This window comes from Schistocerca cancellata, chromosome 5 (assembly GCF_023864275.1).
Source record: "Schistocerca cancellata isolate TAMUIC-IGC-003103 chromosome 5, iqSchCanc2.1, whole genome shotgun sequence".
In the NCBI taxonomy this organism is placed as follows: domain Eukaryota; kingdom Metazoa; phylum Arthropoda; class Insecta; order Orthoptera; family Acrididae; genus Schistocerca; species Schistocerca cancellata.
In genome coordinates, this window is record NC_064630.1 from 710,701,137 (window position 1) to 710,726,951 (window position 25,815).

The window sequence follows — 25,815 nt, forward strand, 5'->3', positions numbered from 1 at the left end:
GTCTACGGACATCTAACAACGTCTGTGATTCGCAGGGCTGTCATATGTCGTCTTTGCTTGTATGTTCTTGGTGCACAAAAAAACTATGTTTTGAACATTGTATCAATATTTCGCATTTTTGCGGTAATTACAAGAAATAAAATTTGGACGTGTTCTAAACCATATATTTATTTGTGTCTATTTCATAGCTATTTGGAAAGAATGTTGTAGATAACATATCAGCCATATTTGTCAACGAATGTTTAATTATTATACGATCGCTTTCACTGGGGGAATCAGCTCTCACTGCTGTGGCAAGAGAGCGGCGCGTAGCTAACGCCACCTTGTCACTAGATGGCGTTGGTATAACGTAGCGAGAGAGGTCAGGGTTGTACAAGGGGCAGTTATAAGTGCGTAAACCATGCGACAATAATTGCGTAGGCTTCCGCGGCCAGAGTCAGTCGACATAAAAGTTTTCTGGGTTTGGTACCGCGTCATAATGTAAAAAACTACTGCTGCTATAGAAAAGCCAACGTTTCGGCCACGATTGCAGCGGCCTTCTTCTGGGTCTGATGGTGCGTTCTAGCTATGCAGTGTCCTTTATAATTTGTTGTTAGTGTTCACTGCGCATGCCATTACGTCATAATTTTAAAAAGGTAGTTGGTTTATTGGTCACTTAAGGAAGAAGAAGAGGGAACTTTATTTTAATAGGTTATTGCGGTGGAGGGAGAACATGACCTCTGTTGTCCATTGGCTCTTGTGTTATGTGCCAAGATTGGTGGCCACTGTCGAATGAGAAGTTTGCTGTGTGTTTACCAGCTGCTGGACGTCGGCCGCGCGGCGGCAGTTACTCGCCGGTAGTGCTCGTGCCTCGTGTTGACAGTGCGGTCTGTTGGGCTCTGATTGCTGGCAGCCAAGATGGGGCAAGCCTGAGTCCATCCTCCCTGTTCATGTTGTTAGGGTGTTTGAGAATTTCGATGGCCTCTCTGATTTTGCGTTTCGTCTTGGTTGGCTGCTTGGCCAACACACAGGCTTCGCTAAATTTTATTTCTTTTCCGCAGTCAAGGTGGTGTTCTGCCACTGCGGATTTATTGTGTTGCCCTAGACGAATGTAACGCTCGTGCTCCCGAATGCGCGTTGCTATTGGCCTACCAGTCTCGCCGATGTATGCCTCTCCACATTCGCATTCCACCTTGTAAACACCTGCAGTGTGTAATGCATCCACCTTGTCCTTGGTGGAGCCTAGCACGTCCTGGATCCTACGACCACTATAGAAGACAGGCTGCACTTCAGCGCGACGAAGGTGTTTGCCTATTCGGTCAGTGACGTTTTTAACATACGGTAAGCGTACTGTTGGCTGCAGTTTGTCTATTTCCTGCTTATATTTCTTGCTTGTGTTGGTCGACAAGGCTGTGTTTATCGACTTATGGCTGTAGCCAATGGCTAAAAACGGTGTGCGTAATCTTTTGAGCTCAGGTGTGATGTTTTGAGCATCACTTAGGCGCTGACCACGGATTGACAAAGAGCGGATGACAGAGTTCTTCTGCGCTGGGTGGTGGTTGGATTGGGCGTGCAGATACCTGTCAGTATGTGTAGGCTTACGATATACTCTGTGTCCCAGTGTGCCCTCCGTTCTCCTGTACACTTCGACGTCTAGAAACGGGATAGTGCCATTCTTTTCTACTTCCAGCGTGAACTGTATCTTCCCGTGCATACTATTCAGATATTCGTGGAACTTGTGTAGCTCCGTTTCACCATGAGGCCATATAGCGAACGTGTCGTCCACGTATCTAAACCAGCAACGTGGTCGTAAAGGAGCTGAACCTAGGGCCGTTGCTTCAAAGGCTGCCATGAATATGTCGGCCGCCAGCGGAGATAGGGGAGACCCCATTGCTACGCCGTCTGTCTGCTCGTAGTATTTTCCTTGCCATTTGAAGTACGTTGAAGTCAGGCACAACTCAACCAGGTCGCATATGTCTGGCGGGAAACAGCACTCCGGCACACATCTGCGATAGAAGCTGAGAAAATTAGACAGGAAACTGTTCGAGTCCTACTACGTGCCAAGCCACAGAAACACAACCTTAACAGAGAGGAAAGAGCAGCTATCAGGGAACTGAAGAACAACGATGAAATTGTGATATTAACAGCAGACAAAGGCAATGCTACTGTCATCTTAGACACTTTGCAGTATGAAGACAAGATGAAAGAATTATTAAATGATCCCATCTACAAAGAACTAAGGGCGGACCCTACGGCGAAGATAATTCGAAAGACGCAGGCCGCGATTAAGGACTCGAGAATTGACGCTGACACAGCCAAGGGTCTTATTCCCAGAGTACCAGTCTCTCCTAGAATTTACGGTGTTCCAAAGATACATAAGGAAAGTTGCCCCTTGAGGCCAATAGTGAATGGGATCAATTCGCCCACTTACAACTTGGCAAAGTACCTAGCCCGCAAGCTAAGACGTCTAGGTGGCAAGACGGACTCTCATGTGAAGAACTCGACACACTTTATAGAACGCCTAAAAGGAGAAACAATTTTACCTACGGACATCATGGTCAGCTTTGACGTGAAATCACTGTTTACGAACGTGCCAGTAGATGAAACCATCCACATCCTTCAGGAGCATGTCCCGCCAGACATATGCGACCTGGTTGAGTTGTGCCTGACTTCAACGTACTTCAAATGGCAAGGAAAATACTACGAGCAGACAGACGGCGTAGCAATGGGGTCTCCCCTATCTCCGCTGGCGGCCGACATATTCATGGAAGCCTTTGAAGCAACGGCCCTAGGTTCAGCTCCTTTACGACCACGTTGCTGGTTTAGATACGTGGACGACACGTTCGCTATATGGCCTCATGGTGAAACGGAGCTACACAAGTTCCACGAATATCTGAATAGTATGCACGGGAAGATACAGTTCACGCTGGAAGTAGAAAAGAATGGTACTATCCCGTTTCTAGACGTCGAAGTGTACAGGAGAACGGAGGGCACACTGGGGCACAGAGTATATCGTAAGCCTACACATACTGACAGGTATCTGCACGCCCAATCCAACCACCACCCAGCGCAGAAGAACTCTGTCATCCGCTCTTTGTCAATCCGTGGTCAGCGCCTAAGTGATGCTCAAAACATCACACCTGAGCTCAAAATGTTACGCACACCGTTTTTAGCCATTGGCTACAGCCATAAGTCGATAAACACAGCCTTGTCGACCAACACAAGCAAGAAATATAAGCAGGAAATAGACAAACTGCAGCCAACAGTACGCTTACCGTATGTTAAAAACGTCACTGACCGAATAGGCAAACACCTTCGCCGCGCTGGAGTGCAGCCTGTCTTCTATAGTGGTCGTAGGATCCAGGACGTGCTAGGCTCCACCAAGGACAAGGTGGATGCATTACACACTGCAGGTGTTTACAAGGTGGAATGCGAATGTGGAGAGGCATACATCGGCGAGACTGGTAGGCCAATAGCAACGCGCATTCGGGAGCACGAGCGTTACATTCGTCTAGGGCAACACAATAAATCCGCAGTGGCAGAACACCACCTTGACTGCGGAAAAGAAATAAAATTTAGCGAAGCCTGTGTGTTGGCCAAGCAGCCAACCAAGACGAAACGCAAAATCAGAGAGGCCATCGAAATTCTCAAACACCCTAACAACATGAACAGGGAGGATGGACTCAGGCTTGCCCCATCTTGGCTGCCAGCAATCAGAGCCCAGCAGACCGCACTGTCAACACGAGGCACGAGCACTACCGGCGAGTAACTGCCGCCGCGCGGCCGACGTCCAGCAGCTGGTAAACACACAGCAAACTTCTCATTCGACGGTGGCCACCAATCTTGGCACATAACACAAGAGCCAATGGACAACAGAGGTCATGTTCTCCCTCCACCGCAATAACCTATTAAAATAAAGTTCCCTCTTCTTCTTCCTTAAGTGACCAATAAACCAACTACCTTTTTAAAATTATGACGTAATGGCATGCGCAGTGAACACTAACAACAAATTATAAAGGACACTGCATAGCTAGAACGCACCATCAGACCCAGAAGAAGACCGCTGCAATCGTGGCCGAAACGTTGGCTTTTCTATAGCAGCAGTAGTTTTTTACATTATGACGCGGTACCAAACCCAGAAAACTTTTATGTTATGCGACAATAATGTCTTACTTCATAAGATTGTTTACAGACTTCCAGGTCATGTCAGCAGCTAAAATTCTGCATACAGACTTCTTGCAATGTTAACTCACAGTGGTAAAAAAAGCAACACAGGTTTCGACATGGCAAGTCTGACCATTCCCTTGTTAGTTTTACGAAACTTATACGTTTCGAGAAAATGATGGTACGCAAGGGCGCACATGATTTTGTGCGAGCCAAATCGTCGAAGAAAGTGTGTTTTCATTTATTTGTTTATTTTTACTGGTGCTGTTTCCACGGCAGTCTACGACTACAAGCTAAAGCTCTTGAAAGGAGGAGCATAGTAATGTAATGCAGGATAATAGAGACGTATAGTTTCGAAAACTTTTTCATAAACGTGTTGGAGCCGGCCGAAGTGGCCTCGCGGTTCTGGCGCTGCAGTCTGGAACCGCGAGACCGCTACGGTCGCAGGTTCGAATCCTGCCTCGGGCATGGATGTGTGTGACGTCCTTAGGTTAGTTAGGTTTAACTAGTTCTAAGTTCTAGGAGACTAATGACCTCAGCAGTTGAGTCCCATAGTGCTCAGAGCCATAAACGTGTTGGAATTGACTGGCAATACAACCCAAATTCGCAACCTCTCTTATTCCTAGCTTCGCCGTTAACGGACTACGATGTGATGAAAAGTAGCTCAAATGGTTGAAATGGCTCTGAGCACTATGGGACTTAACTTCTGAGGTCATCAATCCCCTAGAACTTAGAACGACTTAAACCTAACTAACATAAGGACATTACATACTTACGTGCGCGATGCAGGATTCGAACCTGAGACCGTAGCACTCGCACGGTTGCGGACTGAAGCACCTAGAACCACTCGGCCACCGCGGCCGGCAAAAATGTAGTACTTTCACTTAAGCATGGGTGCTGAAAAATGTGTAAAATAGTTTCCTAAGTTCTCACTGATATGCTAGAAATTTGCTTACACTTCTAGTGTATAAACCCTTTGACTGAGAGTTTTTTTGTGTGTCTTATTTTGTAGTTGTATCTTCTGGTCGCATACAATGGCGAAACGTGCAGTGAGTGTCACACTTATTGTCGGTTTTTCCATCGCGATTACACCGGCCGCCTCTCTATTTCACGATATGTCTGGAACGTCCCTGCAAAATATTTGAACACCAACACATCAGTGTTATATCAATGTAGAACATTAATTAAATAAAGCAAATTTCATTAAATTGAGTGTGTTGTTGCTTAACACATTGTTTAAACATCGACAACCCTCTGTTTAATCCATGAAGCGATGAAGCCCACTTTGTACCGTGTTTAGTCGTTATGCTTTCTCACAAGGAATACGAGTATAGAAGCTTTACCACTTCACCATTTCTATTGTTAACACTGAGTGAGCAGCTATTATCAAATTGTGACTCAATATTTCTTCAAACTGGTGCTAATCTCTACACTACACCAGAACTGACGTGTTCCGAATCGACATTGGTAACACTAATTCTCATGTTAGCATTCGATCATGAGGCAGCGGATTAGAATCTCAGTTGTGAACAAAATTTCCGTTGCCAGTATTTGGAAAAAGGAGAAAGGGCGTCTTCTCATGCATTTCCACGTCGCGAGACGATACACCTGTCCTGAGAATAATTCCGAACTCCTCGTACTATCGTCTGACGATTATGTGACTGGCACTCTGGAAAGGTCAGTCTCCCCACCCCGCCCTCACCACCCGCCTGAGCCTAATGTTCTTTGAGAAGAACAGGTTGTTCTGGCGTAGCCACAAGTGTCGGAACGTAGACGACGAACAGAAGACCAGTGAAGGCGGTGAGGAAACGTCAGCCAATAGCTCATTGACAAGGACAGCGCCGCGTCAGGAGCACCGTCTGCAAGAAGTGAATACAAACGGCGCTCCTGCCAGCCTCGTTCGCTTAGATCGGCTCTGTATACGGACATTAGTGGACGGTTGTAGATCAGCACTCGCAGAACAGATTTTAGTGATCCGTATCAAGTGCTTACTTGGACTTCGTCTATAGCGAAGATTATTACAGTTCACATGTCGCTTGCGACACCGATGTAACTCCAAAGTTAAATATTGTCAATCTGCTTATAGAAATAAAACTATTAATGTTATTTTCTTGAATTGTTGTATAGCATTCCGAGAACGCAGCATCCTATAGGCAACCAATAAGCGACGAGTGGGCAAGATCCAACAAGCGTTATTTATCGGTTTCACCTTCTTCATTGTCTCTCGTCATCATAAAGAAAGCACAGTGATACATTCTCACGTACTCGTCATTGATACGCAACTAAAACGTCGGACACATGGTCTTCAGAAATCCCACCCAGCTCAGAGGCTTAGCAGACAATAGCGATGCTGGGTATGAGTAAGTGCTGTTTAATCACGTAGACAATGTTCAGCAACATTCAGACCCTTCTAGCAGAATTTACAGTTTTGTCTTTAACACTGTCTGCAAACAAGCCGCAAATGGGCTGTAAACTTTAGATAAGACAATATGATACAGCCGTCGTAATACTGCCATCGACTCTTAGTAAATGAAAGGGAAACGTGGTGGAGTTTATTTTAGAACACTGAAAGTTAATTAGTGGTGAAAGTTTTTCATCAGGCAAGATTTCTGTAGCAATCTGAATGAAGCAACAGAGGCCGTCAGGAGCAGACCACGGACGTCAGATCCCCGCGGCGGTAAGACGACAGTTTAATGAAGGAAATTCTCAGCTGTCGGCTCCAGTTGAATCTTCGCTTGGTTAAAAACTTTGTAAATGAAAAAGAAAGATATAAGAAAATTCACGAGCATATTTTGACAAAAGAACTCAGTCGCTCTGAAATTAAAGAAATACTACAATGATACTGAGCACTGAAAAGAAAAATTAAGAAAACTTTCAGGAACCATTGCTTCTTGTTTGTATTACCTTCATGTCTACTTAATCATTGCCCTCAGTCATCCTGAAACGTATGTATACTATAGACATACGCAAACATAAAAATACAGTTTTTGTTATATGTATGTTTGTGTAAATGTTTAAATATTCTGCTAAACCAATTTAAGATACTATTAAAGTCGTATAATAATTGTTATGTTTGTAATTTCACGTCTTTGATTTAACGTAAATTTGTAATAGTAGAAGTACGTAAAACTCGAGGGAGGAATTACTATTTAAAAATATTGAACAGAATCTCACTCTGAGCAGAACTTCAGTTCCTATATATCTTAAGGTGGGTTATACCGGTGACGTGGATGAAGTTACCATACCCGCCAAAAGACAGTGTATTAGTCAATCGCTTTATAGGCAGTGACTGGTAAACTGGTACCACAAGAGTGCACACACAGTGCTGGTGTCAGAAATCCTCTGCGCTAATCATTCACGCTGAAAAGGGACTTAATGCATAGTAGAATGTCGTACATATATCAGGAAAAAAAATGACCGGTGCTCTGTGCGTAGTGATGTTCCTAAAATTTGGCTCATAGTAATGAAATAGAGAGCGTACTGTGCTCTACATAGCAATGTGGCTTGTTGAAGCATATTAAAGATAGAAAAGCTTTGCTCTAAATTACGAATACCAGCTTCAAAACAACAGTATATCACGTTCATTTGGCGGGGAAAGAATTCCTAGTGACGTTTTATCCAGCGAAGACTAATGTGCAATCAGTAAGCGATCTGTACAAAATGTAGCCATATTCATGAACAGCTACTAAATGAGCACAAAACATCCTGGACCTTGCCCATCCAAGGTGTGATCTATGCAATGAATTGATTTCTCTCTGTCGAGGGGTACATACCGTCCTCTTATGTTGCTATTCAGTACACAGAAAATTATAAACTTCGTGTTCATTATAGTTGAAGAGTACCCTGACGTTTATTTCGTAGTGCTTTTCAGTGTGTAGTGCATATAACGTAATAACGTACTGTAGATTACTGTTACAAATATATAATTGACTAGTAATGCTCCTTCACAATAGGAAAGCCAGTATAAGCTAGTAAAGAATATATTCTTTGAAATTTGTCTGAAGCAGAGTTAAGCGTTCAAAAGCTTCATGTTGAAGAATGCAATTTTAAGTGCACTTTTAGATCACTGATGTAACAAAACATCACCTCCAATGCTGTTGCAATATATTCAGATAGCCAGTGTATTTAATTACTCTCAGTCCTAAACTATTTCAAAGATAATGTCCTCAGATGCACACTACTTCCAATAATATAGTAAATATGAGAGATCAGCAATTTTATAAAGGTAATTCAAATTTTAAAGTGCCTAAATTCTTAGTCTAAATTGTCATAGAAATGTTCTGTATGTGTTACCTCCAAGATGTTATAGATTGTAAAACTGAAGTGCATATACTCTTGCAAATGAATCATACGATATTTAATACACGAAACAGATCTAATTGTACATAAAGACACCTAAGTTCATAAAAGTTGGTTTCGTTAGTAACTGAAGTAGTTTGGCACATATAACAGATACTGTACAGTGTAAACAAGTTGATTGTTTATATTATTTACTCATTCCAGGTACATTCAGTATGCAGGATTTGAATATCGATATATCAGCAAGAGACTGTGTTTGTTTCACAGGGTAGTAAACATCATTAGAGAATGGATTAGCTTTAATATTTCACTGTTTATGTACAAATGTTGCATTCAGATTCTGTCAGGCCCAACAATTTCATTCCGAAGTTTTCACAAAATTTTAAGCACAGAACCTGGCAGCCGAACTGATTAATAGTAAGTACCAGCGCCCATCTTAGCTATATGTGCTGCATAGCCACAAACTTTGTTGGTGTGGAGCTGGATTAAGCACGTATTTGATTTGGTAACAGCCATAGTCCAGTATATCATTGTGTCTTCGGATACTGACTAACTTTAAAGTTAAATTAGGTAACGATCGAGACACACTGGAACTGTTTAGTGAGGAGCAAGTTAGATACTGTGAGAAACGTGAAGTTATTACTATTACTTTCCTGTATTAATAAAGTGACAATGTAAAAATTAATCTATTGGGTGATCGTCAATTTGCTCCAAATTAATCAGTTTCATTAGTTGCGCAGTTGTAACTACTGACGTAACCTTGATTATTGTCAGTTTTACCAATTAAAGAGCGTGATTGAACTCGTAAGGTTATTGTGATAATCTGATGTAAATGTTTCGTTAACTGAGGCTTCTCGTACGACAAATGGTGGATTTTGCTATTACGTGAAACCAAAACAAGACACTTCACTCTGAGTCTCCGTCCCGAGGTCCACATGTTTATACCACCGATTTCATTCTCCCATTGCCTTATGAGTTCATCTAACGATACTTGAAACAGAAGCGAACAAGACCATTTCCTTGAACTGCTGTACGTGCTTCAGAAGGATCATATACTTCACCAGGCCATTTCCTTGAACTGCTGTACGTACTTCAGAAGGATCAGGTACTTCACCAGGGTGCTTCATTTGAGGTCTTGTATCTGTGAGAGTCAGACAGATTAGTTCTCTAGCTGTTCCATTTACTCTGAATTCTTCTAAAGTGTCCAAAAGCGTTTGTCTGTCAACGGAGTCATACACTGTCTTACAGTTCATAACGATGAAAAATGTGTTGGTACTTCGATGAATCCTTAACACCGTCTGCAGACACGGTATCTGTTCATCATACCATTTATACAGGGTGAAAAGTATTTAAACCGACAAACTCTGGGAGGTTGTAGGGGACATCGAAACAAATATTTTTCTCTAGTGTCATTTTTTCCTATGAGTATTTAAACCAGTAGAGGAATATTCATCTGACGGCAAATTAATTAAACCAACAAACACTTTCCCATTTTTTATGACAAAGAGACAACAAATTACCACAACCCAATTTCAATTACAGTAGATTTTCAAACCTTCCTCCATTGGCACGTAAACAAAAGTTACACCGTCGGTTTATGTTCTGTCTGACACGGGCAAAAACCCCAAGAGTATCCTGAATTGCTCCTGCTGCTGCTACTATCCGGGCAACCAGAGCCTCTTCTGATGCAACAGGAGTTGCGTATACAAGGTTGCGCATCTCTCCCCACACAAAAAAGTCCAGAAGGACGTATCTGGGGATGGAGCTGGCCATGGTACAGGACCATCTCTGCCAATCCACGTTTCTGGGAACCGTCGGTCCAAGAATCGACGCACACGACGACTGAAATGTGCCGGCACCCCGTCATGTTGGAACCACATGCATTGTCTTGTAGGGAGCGGGAATTCTTCAGCAATTCTGGCAATGCTCTGGAGATAAAATTGTAATACTGCTAGCCATTTAATGGCCTAGGTAGCACATACGCCCAATTAAACAGTCCCCAACAACACCGACCCACACATTAACGAAGAACCGCACTTGATGAGCGCAAGTAACTGTGGCGTGTGGGTTATTCTCACTCCAAACATGAGAATTGTGCCATGTTGAAGACTCCATCACGCCCGAAAATTGCTACATCGGTAAACAACACAGAAGATGGAAATGTAGGATGCATTTCACACTTTTCCAGGTACCACTGCGAAAACTGTGCTCTGCGTGGATAATCACCTGGTTCCAGGTTGTGGACACGCTGTAAGTGAAATGGACGTAACAATTCCTCTCGATGGGCTGTTGTCCGCCGCTCGTGGTCTCGCGGTAGCGTTCTCGCTTCCCGAGCCCGGGGTCCCGGGTTCGATTCCCGGCGGGGTCAGGGATTTTCACCTGCCTCGAGATGACTGGGTGTTTGTATTGTCCTCATCATTTCATCATCATCCAGGAAAGTGGCGAAATTGGACTGAGCAAAGGTTGGGAAGTTGTACGGGCGCTGATAACCACGCAGTTGAGCGCCCCACAAACCAAACATCATTATCTTCATCGAAGGGCTGTTCTTACATTCGTCTGATTCGTCCCCATGTTACGTGCAATTGCACGAGTGCTGATTGGGGGATCCCTCTCCACATGCTGCAAAACAGCTTCCGCAAATGGCAGCGTTCTTACCGTGCGACGGCCTCCCTGTCCAGGTAATCTGCTAAATGACCCGGTCTCACTGCAGCAAAGGTCGTATGATGCGGGATACGACGATTAGGATATTGTTGTTGATAAACCCGCTGTACAGCTCGTCCGTTGTGGTGCTCTACGTAGTACGCACCAACCATGTCAGTGTACTCACTCCAGGTGTATCGCTCCGTTAGTAAATAGAGACAACGCAGTACTACACCGGTAGACAGCAGTTTACAACTGAAGTGCGTAATATACCCTCTAACAACCGAAGATCGTAATACGGCCTCCATCGGTTTAAATAATCCTCATACGAAAAAATGACATCAGGGAAAAATATTTGTGTTGATAACCCCTACAATCTCCCAGAGTTTGTCGGTTTAAATACTTTTCACCCTGTATACCCTGACGCCAGCTTCATATCCGTTCAACACTATTAAAGAGCTGTCCGGAAATAAAATTCGCAAATAATAGCAAAAATATGGGCGTCTGTAGTTATTGAAGTTGGTTTATCACTATTATTACGCACAGATACATAATAGATTTCTTTCAGCCATTTTGAATCATTTCTGTTTCCCATATTTGCGTTAACAATGCATAAATTCTTCATATAAGGTTATCTCCTATTTGTAACATTTTTCCACTTATGTCGTCTTTTCGACGTGTTTTGTTATTTCTGAGTAACTGAATTATATCTCTTACTTCCTTAATTATTTCAGAATGAGAGCCCGGAATTGGCACAGGTTCAGTCATGCCACTGGATAATGATGGTTCAATACATACTGGATGTTCCGCAGTCAGCTAGTTTCATGGATTTTCCTTTATTGTTTGTCTCTGGTTTTCTATTAATTTAACGAAGACGTGTTGATGCTTTATCCTTAGATAATTGCTCACGACATGTCTTTTGGAAATTTCTGATGTTGGGGATTTGCTAGAAATTCCGCTCTATCTGTGAGCCTGCTTTCGTCGTAGGCGCGTTTTCTGGATGACTAGCCTCTGAGTTTCTATATTTTCAGGAAGGAGTCCCATATTTTAACGGTTCGATCTCCATTCCACTGTTTCCATTGTATGACTCGCTCACCGACAGCTTCATTTTAATTTCTGTTCCGCCTTCTGTGTTTACATTCCCAGAGTGGCTTCCAATCACTCACACGTGGAAACGGTTAGCAGTTCTACCGTCCTCTGTTACAGTTTACGGTTAACTTTTACAATCGATATCTGTAGGTATGGCAATCAGCCCACTTCCAGTTTGTCCATTTTTCAGTGAGTAAATTTTCGTAAATTCACTAATTTACTAAAATAAGCATATTTCGTTGCCAGAGCCTTATGTGACGAATGTTCGCGTTTGATTTGATTGCATCTTTTCCTTTATTTGAGCATTCCAGGAACGAGAAACTGGCAGTACTGAGCTTTAGAACCCGATTACAAAATGAGTGAAGTAGTTTTTACTTCGGACTAGTTCTGAAATTAGTGCTTCAGTCCCTTCATAAACAGAGAATATCGTGTCCCTGCTGTCTTCCCTTCTTCCCATTCTGGATCGAACCCAAGTACGTCCGGCGTTTCATCGTTTAGCCGTTTTGCTCTGATCGCAAGGGCTAAGGCACTACCAGGGGCAGTGGATGCCTAAACAACTGCGTCCTTCATGTACAAAATAATGTACAAGCGTAAATTTTGATAGTGTCATAATACACAATGTGAAAAAAGTATACGGACGCATGGCTGAAAATGACTTACAAGTTCGTGGCGCCCTCCATCGGTAATTCTGGAATTCAATATGGTGTTGGCCCACCCCTAGCCTTGACGAGCAGCTTCCACTCTCACAGGCATACGTTCAGTTAGGTGCTGGAAGGTTTCTTCGGGAATGGCAGCCCATTCTTTATGGACTGCTGCACTGGGGAGAGGTATGGGTGTCGGTCGATGAGGCTTGGCACGTAGTCGTCATTTCAAAACATCCCAAAGGTGTTCTATGTAATTCAGGTCTGGACTGTGCAGACCAGTCCATTGCAATGATGATACAATCATGCAACCACTCCGCCACAGGCCGTGCGTTATGAATAGGTGCTCGATCGTGTTGAAACATGCAATCGCCATCCCCGAATTGCTCTTCAACAGTGGGAAACAAGAAGGTGCTTTAAACATCAGTGTAGGCCTGTATTGTGATAGTGCCATGCAAAACATCACGGGGTGCAAGCCCCCTCCATGGAAAACACGAACACACCATCACACCACCAGCTCCGAAGTTTACTGTTGGCACTACGCATGCTGGCAGATGACGTGCACCGGATATTCGCCATAACCACACCCAGCCATCGGATCTCTACATTGTGTACCGTGATTTGTCACTCAACGCAACGTTTTTCCGCTGTTCAATCGTCCATTGTTTACGCTCCTTACACCAAGCGAGGTGTCGTTTGGCATTTACCGGCGTGATATGTGGTTTATGAAATCGACCATGAATTCCAGGTATTGTCACCTCCCGACTAAGTATCATAGTACTTGTAGTGGATCCGGATGCAATTTGGAATTCCTGTGTGATGGTCTGGATAGATGTTTTCCTATTACACATTACGTCCCTCTTCAGCTGTCGGCGGTCTCTGTCAGTCAACAGACGGGGTCGGCATGTACGCTTTTGTGCTGTACGTGTCCCTTCACGTTTCCATTTCACTATCACATCGGAAACAGTGGACCTAGGGGTGTTTAGGAGTGTGGAAGTCTCTCGTACAGACGTATGCCACAAGTGACATCCAATCACCTGATTTCTGAGGAGCGCGCGTTCTGCTCTCTCATGACGTCTAATGGGTACTGAGGTAGCTGATAATGGAGTACCTGGCAGTAGGTGGCACCACAATGCACCTAATATGAAAAATGTGGGGGTTTCCGGATACTATTGACCGCATAGTGTATCAAACGAACAGTCCAGTCCACATGGTATTACCATCACCTCACTTGTTGTATGACATCGTAACAGCTTTTCGTTATGTACAGTACTTTTTCCCTTCTTTAAGTCGATCGCAGTTGTTTTATTGCTTCAGTTGCTACAGACACTATAAGAAAAAAAAATACGCACCAAGAAGAAATTATCCGAAATGGCGGGAAATCGATAGATGCGATGAACATGATTACAATTTCAGAAAAATTGGTTGATATACTCAAGTGAAAAAGCTTCACAAGATTATCAAGTTGATATCGCATTGGTCCATCTCTGGCCATTATGGGAGCAGTTTTTCGGCTTGGCACTGACTGATAGAGTTGTTGGACATCGTGCCCTATTCTGTCCAGTGAGCTCGTTTTATCGTCAAAGTCCCGAGTTGGTTAGAGAGCTCTGCCTATAATGCTCCACACGTTCTCAATTGGGGAGAGATCCGCCACCGCTGCCGGCAAAAAAAAAAAAAAAAAAAAAAAAAAAAAGGTTTGGAAATCACGCTTAGAACACGCTTAGAAGCAGTAAACCCTCTACGTGTGCTGGCGGGCATTATCTCACCGATAATTTATGTTTGTGTAAGGCCGGTAGATCGCTGTCATTGTTATACTTGATTTTTGTAATAACTGTGATTTGGTTTTCACTGCTCGTTTTACCTCTTCTGCTGGGGAGGTGCTGGTCCGTTTTGTGGGGGTCAGTTGTGCTCCAAACTGGAAGATCGTTGCATGTTGTTTTCCCTGTCTGCCTATCCAGACACAGCAGCACCGCTCTGGCGCTCGTAGTTTGCCCAGAGGGCTCAGTTGCAGTTGTTTGAGCTGCCGTAGCACCACTCCGAATCTACCTGTTGCGGTGCTATCAAGAATGGTAATGACATAATCTGGAGGGCAGCGCTACTGCCATGGAAGAAGCGGCAGATAATCCTTTGGTACGTCGTCAGACCCAAGGATCAGCGCTTCAGCCGAGACTGCTCACATCGTCGGACTGGGGCCTTGTGTGGCAGCTTAAGATGAGAAGCGGCGGCTACAACTTCAGCCACTGCTGGAAGCCGCTGTGACTAGGGGCGGGCGAGTCACGGGGCGGCACTAGTTGTGCTGTCTGCACTGTCCTGAAAAGTTTTGGATGTGGCATGGAGGGCAGAAGCTGTAGTCGGGGGGACGCAGGATGAACAGACGAGGAGTTGGTTGGTAGCCAGCAAAGGCGACACGTTCAACTGAAACGCGGGATGCTGAACAGCCAGGCAGCCACGTGAAGGGCGGACGCACCTTTATCTGGTGGTCGGAGAAGACAGCAATCATAACCAGACACAGCAAACCACGGTTTCGTTAGAGTTGAAAAATACAGAACACGAGGAGTGCGCTTTACTGGCGTTCAATGATTGGTGGGCAGCTGACAGGTTGTTAGAGTGAGGCTGCACGGTTGATACTGTGAACAGTGAAGACAGGCAGTGGCTGGTGTATGTGCTTTTGATACAAGGTGTGAGTTACATGTTCTGATATTACACCGTCTGGCCGTTTGCTCCCAAGAGTGTATTATCTCAATGCTGAGGTGTCCTCTGCCATTCTACGAGGTGCATTCAAGTTCTAAGGACTCCGATTTTTTTCTCTCCGGACTGGAAAGAGATAGAAACATGCGCATTGTTTTAAAATGAGGCCGCATTCATTGTCAATACATCCTAGAGATGGCAGAACCGTACGGCAGATGGAATTTTACCGCCAGCGGCGAGAATGAGAACTGTTTGAAGTACTTAAAATGGCGACGTTTTCCTTACTTGAACAGCGTGCAATCATTCGCTTTCTGAATTTGCGTGGTGTGAAACCAATTGAAATTCATCGACAGTTGAAGGACACATGTCGTGATGGAGTTATGGATGTGTCGAAAGTGCGTTTGTGGGTGCGACAGTTTAATGAAGGCAGAACATCGTGTGACAACAAACCGAAACAACGTCGGGCTCGCACAAGCCGGTCTGATGACATGATCGAGAAAGTGGAGAGAATTGTTTTGGGGGATCGACGAATGACTTTTGAACAGATCACCTCCAGAGTTGGCATTTCTGTGGGTTCTGTGCACACAATCCTTCATGACGACCTGAAAATGCGAAAAGTGTCTTCCAGGTGGGTGCCACGAATGCTGACGGACGACTACATGGGTGCCCGTGTGGCATGTTGCCAAGCAATGTTGACACGCAACGACAGCATGAATGGGACTTTCTTTTCGTCGGTTGTGACAATGGATGAGACGTGGATGCCATTTTTCAATCCAGAAACAAAGCGCCAGTCAGCTCAATGGAAGCACACAGATTCACCGCCACCAAAAAAATTTCGGGTAACTGCCAGTGCTGAAAAAATGATGGTGTCCATGTTCTAGGCGCTCCAGTCCGGAGCCGCGCTGCTGCTACGGTCGCAGGTTCGAATCCTGCCTCGGGCATGGATGTGTGTGATGTCCTTAGGTTACTTAGGTTTAAGTAGTTCTAAGTTCTATGGGACTGATGACCGCAGCAGTTGAGTCCCATAGTGCTCAGAGCCTTAGAACTTGAATGCACCTCGAACAAGAGAGAGTTGTGTATGATATTTGTAAAGACTCTGAAGGCGCGTAGACTGAGAGGCTATGGTGGACCAGTTCTGTGTGGTACCCTGGTGGAGCTCTCTGGTGGCAGAGGTAGATTCAATCATCTAAGCACAGTAAGTTAAATGAATTATCATTTATCTCACTGTGCTTAGATGACTGTCTGATAGCAACGGTCAACTGGCAGAAAGTGTGAGTATTGAGCTTTATGTTATTCTGTGTTCTTATGGAGATTTTAAAATTTTGTTACTCTAATTTTTACGTAGCAGTAGCTCTGTGCAGTATGTTCCTGATCTCCCATTAACTATCTAAAGGTTTTTTCATACCAAAATACTTGTTGTTAATAAAAGTTTTTATAAAACAGGCCGACCCCTGCACAGCCTACTGCCCAGATCCAAATCTTCGCCACACCGTGACTATCAGAGAGTTCTCAGGCATGCCTTCCTGATAAGACAGTCTGATTTGGAAAATGTAATGGATACGGCAGTGGTTCCTCAAGGAGTTTCCTTTAAGAGTTTTTGAAATATGCAAATTGACGAGATTTGACCAGGATTTTTTGTTTTGAGTCATCAGTCTTCTGACTGATTTGATGCGGCACGCTACCGATTCCTCTCCTGTGCCAACCTCTTCATCTCAGAGTAGCACTTGCAACCTATCTCCTCAATTATCTGCTAGATTTACTCCAATCTCTGACTAGGAATTTAGTTGCATTAATGCATAGCTGTGTAATGAAGCTCATCTTGTAGATGAAACCCGTGAAAGATACTGAATTTTCCGTGTATATGTTCGATAACTAAGCACTCACAATTAGAACTTTGAAATCCAAATAACTACTGACGAAATTTATCTTGAAGAGCCTGCTTTAATTAAGCTGTTGATCTAAGCTGTGTGTCGTGCTTCAGCTTAGAGCGCTATATCGACTTACCTGACAGCTTTAAAGGTTACGAAAGACAGCATAAGAGAACATGGCGAAGTAAAGCACTTTTACAAACATATAAATCGATAAGGCTACAGTCCCCTCACCATGAACCACAGACCTTGCCGTTGGTGGGGAGGCTTGCGTGCCTCAGTGGTACAGATAGCCGTAACGTAGGTGCAACAACAACGGAGAGGCCAGACAAACGTATGGTCCCTGAAGAGCTGCAGCAGCCTTTTCAGTAGTCGCAGGGGCAACAGTCTGGATGACTGACTGATGTGGCCTTGTAACACTAACCAAAACGGCCTTGCTGTGCTGGTACTGCGAACGGCTGAAACCAAGGGGAAACTACGGCCGTAATTTTTCCCGACGACATGAAGCGTTACTGTATGCATAAATGATGATGGCGTCCTCTTTGGTAAAATATTCCGGAGGTAAAATAGTCCCCCATTCGGATCTCCGGGCGGGGACTACTCTGGAGGACGTCGTTATCAGGAGGAAGAAAACTGGCGTTCTACGCATCGGAGCGTGGAATGTCAGATCCCTTAATCGGGCAGGGAGGTTAGAAAATTTAAAAAGAAAAATGGATAGGTTAAAGTCAGATGTAGTGGGAATTAGTGAAGTTCGGTGGCAGGAGGAACAAGACTTTTGGTCAGGTGAATAAGGGTTATAAATACAAAATCAAATAGGGGTAATTCAGGAATAGGTTTAATAATGAATAAAACAATAGGAGTGCGGGTAAGGTACTACAAACAGCTCAGCGAACGCATTATTGTGACCAAGATGGACACGAATCCCACGCCTACGACAATAGTACAAGTCTATATGCCAACTAGCCCTGCAGAAATGTATGATGAGATAAAAGAAATTAATCAGATAGTGAAGGGAGACGAAAATTAAATAGTCATGGGTGACTGGAATTCGATAGTAGGAAAAGGAAGAGAAGTAAACGTAGTAGGTGAATATGGATTGGGCTTAAGAAATGAAACAGGAAGCCGCCTGGTGGAATTTTGCACAGAGCACAACTTAATCATAGCTAACACTTGGTTCAAGAATCATAAAAGAAGGTTGTATACATGGAAGAATCCAGGAGATTCTTACAGGTTTCGAATAGATTATATAATGGTAAGACAGATATTTAGGAACCAGGTTGTAAATTGTAAGACACTTTCAGGGGCAGATGTGGACTCTGACCACGATCTATTGGTTATGAACTGTAGATTAAAACTGAAGAAACTGCAAAAAGGTGAGAATTTAAGGAGATGGGACCTGGATAAACTGACTAAACCAAAGTTTGTACAGAGTTCCAGGGGGGCATAAGGGAACAATTGACAAGAATGGGGGAAAGAAATACAGTAGAAGATGAATTGGTAGCTTTGAGGGGTGAAGTACCGAAAGCAGCAGAGGATCAAGTAGGTAAAAAGACGAGGGTTAGTAGAAATCCTTGGGTAACAGAAGAAATATTGAATTTAATTGACGAAAGGAGAAAATATAAATATGCAGTAAATGACGCAGGCAAAAAGGAATACAAACGTCTCAAATGAGATCGACAGGAAGAGCAAAATGGCTAAGCAGGGATGGCTAGAGGACAAATGTAAGGATGTAGAGGCTTATCTCACTAGGGTATGATAGATACTGCCTACAGGAAAATTAAAGAGACCTTTGGAGAAAAGAGAGCCACTTGTATGAATATCAAATGGAAACCCAGTTCTAAGCAAAGAAGGGAAAGCAGAAAGATGAAAGGAGTATTTAGAGGGTCTATACAAGGGCAATGTACTTGAGGGCAATGTTATAGAAATGGAAGAGAATGTAGATAAAGATGAAATGGGAGATACGATACTGCGTGAAGAGTTTGATAGAGCACTGAAAGACCTAATTCAAAACAAGGCCCTGGGAGCCGACAGCTTCATTTTAATTTCTGTTCCACCTTCTGTGTTTACATTCGCCGAGTGGCTTCCAAATTTCGTGGATGATATCTATGATATGTTATAGAGGTGTGGCCACCCTTTTGGATCTTGATCTCATATCTCACGAGTGAAAGCTTCGGCGTTCTTTTTCAGGCAGTCGGTTGCCTTTAGCTATGGATCGTTCGGTTGGAATCTACGATTGATTTGTGTGAGCCGTGCGCGACTCGTGTTCGTGTCGTTTATTACTTGACACCTTGTCATTGCGGTACCGCCGCCCCGTTTCTTATTCGATTTACTGGCGTCACGTCCTGCCCGTGAATGGCAGCAGCAGCGCTATCAATAAGAGCACTGTCGTACTATTTTTGGAGCGACCGCTAGTTTTTCCGGGTCGTGGTGTGCGGTTAGTTAAGTCGGGATGGAGCTCCAGTGAGGTCTGCGCAGACAGTACTCGCCCGAACTTTGGCGACACACATGCACTGGCCGACGAAAGGAGACCTGAGCACGGACGACCATTGGTTAGTCGTTCGGTCGGTCATCTCACCGGGCGACGTCTATTTGGTCTTCCGACTGCTTCTGGGTTCTCTGTGTGTGTCGACCTGCGATTCGTTCTTGTTGGTCCACAGTGACTGGTTTTAGTATTGTTTGAGTTGTCTGTGGAAGCGTTTTCGCGGAACCTTGTGTCGCTTGTGTGGTTTGACTGGGCAGTTATTTTAATGCTGTGTGTGTGCTCGTGAGTCGGTTGGGGGCTAGCAGCAAGCAAATCTTCGCTGCGCGTGGCCAGGCCGGAGCCGTTGGCGGTGTGCACGCGCTGGCGGATCGTGAGGCGCTAGCTGCGAGAGCAACAAGTTCGTTGCCCTCCTAACCTGAACACTGAAGTTGAGTGATCAGTTAATCTGTTAATAAACCTCATCCACTGTAACATCTCTTCGTTCATTTGTGGGTTGTTGTCCCCTTGGCCATTCGGGTTGCAGCATCGTATAATGTGCTGGAGTATGAGAAATCTTGTAGCTGTTTTCGTGATTAATTATTAAATTGACTGTTACTTATCAGTTCCTTATCATCCTCTACCATTTCCATAGTATTGTCCTCAAGTACATTGCCCTTGTATAGACCCCTCTTCCACCTTTCTGCTTTCCCTTCTTTGCTTAGAACTGGATTTACATCTGAGCTCTTGATATTCGTACAAAGAGAACTACTTGTATGAATATCAGGAGCTCAGATGGAAACCCAGTTCTAAGCAAAGAAGGGAAAGCAGAAAGGCGGAAGGAGTGTATAAAGGGTCTATACAAGGGCAATGTACTTGAGGACAATACTATAGAAATGGAAGAGGATGTAGATGAAGATGAAATGGGAGATATGGTACTGCGTGAAGAGTTTGGCGGAGCACTGAAAGACCTGAGTCGAAACAAGGCCCCAGGAGTAGACAACATTCCATTAGAACTACTGACGGCCTTGGGAGAGCCAGTCCTGACAAAACTCTACCATCTGGTGAGCAAGATGTATGAGACAGGCGAAATACCCTCAGACTTCAAGAAGAATATAATAATTCCAATCCCAAATAAAGCAGGCGTTGACAGATGTGAAAATTACCTAACCATCAGTTTAATAAGTCACGGCTGCAAAATACTAACGCGAATTCATTACAGACGAATGGAAAAAGTGGCAGAAGCAGACCTCGGGGAAGTACAGTTTGGATTCCGTAGAAATGTTGGAACACGTGAGGCAATATTGACCTTACGACTTATTTTAGAAGCTACATTAAGGAATGGCAAACCTACGTTTCTACCATTTGTAGACTTAGAGAAAGCCTTTGACAATGTTGACTGGAATGCTCTCTTTCAAATTCTAAAGGTGGCAGGGGTAAAATACAGGGAGCGAAAGGCTATTTACAATTTGTATAGAAACCAGATGGCAGTTATAAGAGTCGAGGGACATGAAAAGGAAGCAGTGGTTGGGAAGGGAGTGAGACAGGGTTGTAGCCTTTCCCAGATGTTATTCAATCTGTATGTTAAGCAAGCAGTAGAGGGAACAAAAGAAAAATTCGGAATATGTATTAAAATCCATGGAGAAGAAGTAAAAACTTTGAGGTTCACCGATGATATTGTAATTCTGTCAGAGACAGCAAAGGACTTGGGAGAGCAGTTGAACGGAATGGACAGTGTCTTGAAAGAAGGATATAAGATCTACATCAACAAAAGCAAAATGGGGAGAATGGATAATAGTCGAACTAAGTCGGGTGACGCTGAGGAACTTAGATTAGGAAATGAGACACTTAAAGTAGTACAGGAGTTTTGCTATTTGGCGAGCAACATAGCTGATGATGGACGAAGTAGAGTGGATTTAAAATGTAGACTGGCAATGGCAAGGAAAGCGTTTCTGAAGAAGAGAAATTTGTTAACATCGAGTATAGATTTAAACGTCAGGAAGTCGTTTCTGAAAGTATTTGTATGGAGTGTAGCCATGTATGGAAGTGAAACATGGACGATAAATAGTTTATAGAAGAAGAGAATAGAAGCTTTCGAAATGTGGTGCTCTAGAAGAATGCTGAAGATGAGATGGGTAAATCACATAACTAATGAGGAGGTACTGAATTGAATTGGGGAGAAGAGGAGTTTGTGGCACAACTTGAATAGAAGAAGGGATCGGTTGGTAGGACATATTCTGAGGCATCAAGGGATCATCAATTTAGTATTGGAGGGCAGCGTGGAGGGTAAAAATCGTAGAGGGAGGCCAAGAGATGAATACACTAAGCAAATTCAGAAGGCTGTATGCTGCAGTACGTACTGGGAAAAGAAGAAGCTTGCACAGGATAGAGTAGCATGGAGAGCTGCATCAAACCAGTCTCAGGACTGAAGACTACAATAACAACAACAAGGTTACAGTTTCAGGCAAAAGAAACGTATTGATATAATGGAAAGACTAACACAATGCAGTTAAAATTTTACTTAATGTAATGTAAACGTTTGACTTCACAACACCTAAAATTATTCTATAAATACACATTCTAAGGCAGTAAGCGACGTACCACAAAGGAATTATCCGACTAGAACGGAAATCGGTAGATGTGATGTACATGTACAGATAAACTAATGATTACAGTTTCAGAAAGAAATTGATCCTTTATTCAATAGAAAGAGCTCCACAAATTCAGCAAGTCAATGACGCATTGGCCCACCTCTGGTTCTTATGCAAGCAGTTATTTTAGTTAACATTGTCTGACAGATGTATTGGATATCCTTTTGCTTTACTTAATGTGTATCATATTACATATTCCCCTCTCTTCTGTTGTCCGCGAAACCGGTCACTGTTTACGAATAAAAGTGTTTTTATATGATCAAGGTGTAGGGAAGCAGCCTACTCACGCCGTAAGAAATTCACATCAGCCTTTCCATTGTGTGCCAGCCTGCCCACTGTAACTAGCTCTGACGTCATAAATGTTGCGCAATACTTTAAAAATCAAGTAAATCACCTGAAACGTTTCTAGCATGTCAGCAGTAATTCTAAATCAATGTGTGTTGAATATCAGTTCAATAACTTTAACCATTTTCGAAATTTGGACGTTTTTCTGTAAAAATCATTGGCGCAACAGAAAAGAACTATAAACTTAAAAATTTATATTTAGATTCCTTTTTCATTATAATTTAGTAGGAACAGTATTCTGGTTCTCACAAATTAAAATTTTAGTTGAAATTCATGATTTTCTGGTTTTTGTCTTAGAAATTAAGGAAGCAAGATAGATTAAGTAGGCGAATAAATAAAGCTAGGATGTTTAAATTTAAGTAGAAGGGAGATCCGCCATAATCGAAAGGTGTGAGAAGTTTCAACTGAAAAACTATAAAACTATAGCGATAGCGTATCTCCAAATGGCAAGTTCAGAGCTCGTCTACTGTGTGTAGTGTAATTAAACTAATTCTCTCTCCCAAAATATTTGACTTAGCCACGTCAGACTGTTTTTATGATTACTCACCTGTGTGCTGATTGCACATTTAAATTGAGAGGTTCATCGGCCATTAGTAAAGGAAGCAATGATTTATTTGATAACTTGAAGCGGTGCATTACTAGCCCAGCGGCTAGTCGGGAGAGTGGATTTGATCAGGCGTTCCCTTAGCCGTCCGCACCGCGGCTTTATATATAAGAACGCTGCGCGATAGAAAAAGGCCCCAGTTCTCTCCATACGCTGATTAGCGCATGAACTGGGCAGGGAGTCGTGTCGCGTCGGTATCATTGCTATAAACAGCCTCGGATGCCGTAATAAGTTACTCGGGATACGCGTAGCCATGAAATCGTTTTCGAGTGAAGTGTTAATTCTGGGATGACTTTAATGATCTATCTTCAGTTTGCGTATGTCATATTTTCACGTGCCGCCGCGGGACAGACATTCTAGCATTATTTAGCGTGGCGTTTGATGCACATTATCATCAAATTATGGCGAGCATTCACTTAAACATTTAGTTTGAACAGCTATAGTTGCATCAGCGCATTAGCCTCTGAACTGCTCTGGTAGTTGGATTGTGTGGATGCTTTTTGGTCTGTGACTTTCAGAATATAGTGAACATTTTAGGGAAAATGGTTTTTGATTATGAATCCCAGACAATCTCCTAATTCCTCAGAGCTGTAAGCTGTAGCTATAAATGTATTTCTCAGATGAAGTGGGCACTAGGAATTCTAATTACAGGCTTCACGTTTTGCTAATCACTTTCTGGTTGCCAATATTGTAGTTAGAGAGCCAGTGTTGAGAACGGCAAACAACAGCATAAATACAAAACATTTAATAGGAACATTCATTTATAACAATTATTCCACCCCCCGCCCCACTTACGGTGCATCGGCCGGAATGCATCTTTTCTACATTACATTCTGCATTTTATAACAATTATTCCACCCGCCGCCCCACAAAGGTTGTTCTTAATAATATTTTATTTTTATAGTGTATCACAATTTTTCTTATCGTTTCATGTGGAAATGAGATTCTTCGGAATCCTCGGAATGTCGATGCCAGATGGTGGTACAAGCTACTCTTGCCATTATTGTAGATCATAGTGAAATTATTGTAACCTATCTGATACTCAAGATCAGCAATGCTTCCTAAGTAAAGTCAAGTTATATAACATAGCGGGCCAGATCAAATTCGTGTGTTTTAAGACGAAGTGTGTAGACGTTTTCAGATCGGTCTAAGGCAAGACGTCCATTTTCAGATATAAGGCGGAGTAATTTTCGTAGTATCTCCGCATTTGGCATATTCTGTGGTAACCTAATTCTTTGTTTTTATTTATCGGCAGGTTTTGAACACTTCAGTAGGTGACAGTTGTTGCTCCAATGAAACAATTTATCAGTTACATGCTTTAAGGAAAGACACCCTTCTTGCCGATAGAATTAAACTGTTCCCTGTTAGAAAATTACTCCCTTATTATTATCAACTCTTCAGGCTTTAAATAGGAGACACATTTTTATAGAGAGTACGCCAGAAAGTTGAAATCTGTAACACTAAATTTTATGTCACTGAGATGTCCCACTGGGATAGATTAAGTGAATCTTTTATATTTTCCCATATTAGCCAAAATCAGAATAACATGTGTGGATATATTCTAGTCATTTCTTGCACTCTTTCACATTGATTCATAATTATGAAATGTGCATCGTAATTTGTTGCACTGTAAAGTTCAAAAGGCATCATAGAATTAGATCTGGTTGTAAGATGGCAATGATTTCTATGCTTTACACCCGCTCGCTTGATACGTTCCTTGCGGGTGTATATTGAAAATGCTTCCTACGCTGAGGGACTACTAATAATCTGATTGTTTAGCAACAAGTAATTTTTTATACGCTCAGGAATCTGATACAAATGTTGCTGCAGAACCACCTCTGCACAACTGAGTCTGTGAATTTTCGTTACTGCGGTTGTTGTGCACACAGAAAGCAATACTATGCCATTTGTGCCCATGAATTTCGTTACTGACGCATGGTTGCAGCGAGCATTGGATGCGTGCATAAATGCCAAATGTTAACTTTCTGTTTGTTATACTTACTTTTTGTCCAAGAGCTACACGCTAGTCCGTAGAAAGCATTGAATTATGGCTATGATTCTTTAGCATCAATAATTTGCCACAAGTGTCTGGTCCTGTTGTGAAAACCCCCCTCAAACTGACGTAGATAGTGCATGCGCGCTGATGTAATCTCCAGCCATATCATATTTCAACGAGTCGACAAGCCACAACAAGGTACGGCATCTTCCAAGAAGCAAAATACCTTTGCAACAAGTTCAGGCTTCCCAATGCCTGCCCAAAAATCCAGCATGCAAGCCATATTATATCTAGCTGAGAGTGGAATGCATTAGCAAAAAGCGTTTTGCCACTTAAAAAAAATGAAATGGTTTGTAGAAACATCAAGCATTATTTCGCCAGGCTTTAGTTGTA